This window comes from Pseudonaja textilis, chromosome 6 (genome assembly GCF_049901715.1).
Source record: "Pseudonaja textilis isolate UNSWEBS1 chromosome 6, rPseTex1.2, whole genome shotgun sequence".
NCBI lineage: Eukaryota > Metazoa > Chordata > Lepidosauria > Squamata > Elapidae > Pseudonaja > Pseudonaja textilis.
Genome location: NC_141995.1, coordinates 12,673,130 through 12,674,613, shown reverse-complemented (window position 1 = coordinate 12,674,613; position 1,484 = coordinate 12,673,130).

Genomic DNA, 1,484 nt, shown 5'->3' with positions numbered 1-1,484 from the left:
GTGCTTTCTGTCTTCTTTTTCTTTCCTTTTCAGCGCCATAGATTTTCGTAAAATGTATTTATCAAATGTAGACTCTGTCCATCCTCCTATTCAAGAACTTAATCCAATGCATTGTTCCCCAAATCTAGCATTTCCCCAGATATTCCCAGCCAGTATTGGGGGGCGGGAGAGTAGAAGCGGTATAACACAAGAGGGCTATAATGGATAACTTCAGAGTCCCACTTGCTTGTGAACTTGAATATGTGAGACGATAATGGTGCAATAGAAACCTTGCCTGGAAATAATCAACCAGTAGGACTCACAATTACGCCATGGTATTTAGTAACTTAGACTTATATACTGCTTTACTGTGCTAAACAGCCTCTCTAAGCAGTTTACAGAGTCAGCATATTCCCCCCAACAATCTGGCTCCTTATTTTACTGACTTCAGAGGGATGGAAGGCTGAGTCAACATTGAGCCGGTGAGAATCGAACTGCTGGCAGTAGAAAGCAAGAGTTAGCCCGCAATACTACATTCTAATCACTGTGCCACCACGGTTCTCAGCACATCTGAGATTTATTGTCCTGTTGGGTGGGAACTGAAGGCAGGAATTTCAAGTTGCTTTGTCAAGGGAGAAGGGTGTAATTTGACTGAGTGAGCTTTCTCTACAGAGGTTAATTGGATTGCCAATTAAAAAGATCACAATGGTTTGTTTTTTCCAGCCTGAACAGAGAGTGCTGGGTTTGGTAGTCAAATAAGATGGCTTGTAGTATTGGGTCCGCCTTTGGAATATTCATATCCTACGTTATTACTGTAATTGACAAACCACAATGGTTAAGTTTAGACAACACAATAAACCCAAGCAAAACAAATTAACATTAAGTGTGAACTAAGTTCTTGTGTTCCATTCATTAAATCAAAGATTGGAAGAAGGAGTCCAAATGAAACCATCCACGAATGAGATACTTCCTCTCCCTTGTACTAGAAGACATCCTTGAAAGGGAAGATCAGTGACAGCATGATATTACTCATCCCCTCTTCCTGCAGATCCATGCCATGTCACTATTTTTAACCCAGAAAATGTAAGCCTCAAAATGTTGGAACGACAAAGGCAGCTCTGTCTACATGTTTGCTTGCAATATAGACGATGGATAAATAGGGGTAGCTATAAAAATTCAGATAAGTGAATGACGTGGAAGATGTTGGCATGAGACAGGAATTGGCACATATTACATCAAATAGTTCAGGCAATGCAAAATTGGATCCTCTCCATGGCAAACTTTGAGAGCAATCAACCATGTTAGATGAGATTCTTATTTGTAAACTTTTGCCAGGGCTTTCCCTAGCGAGCAGTCGGAAGGGCCTGTCAAATTAATTAGTCATTGAAGTAGCATGTAACTTTAACCCACATTTGGAGACAGAAATTAAATAGGCTAATCTTCACTGCTAAATTCAGGTTCTTGGATTGATAGCCAAGATACGGCCTCTTTAGTGACAGGTGCTC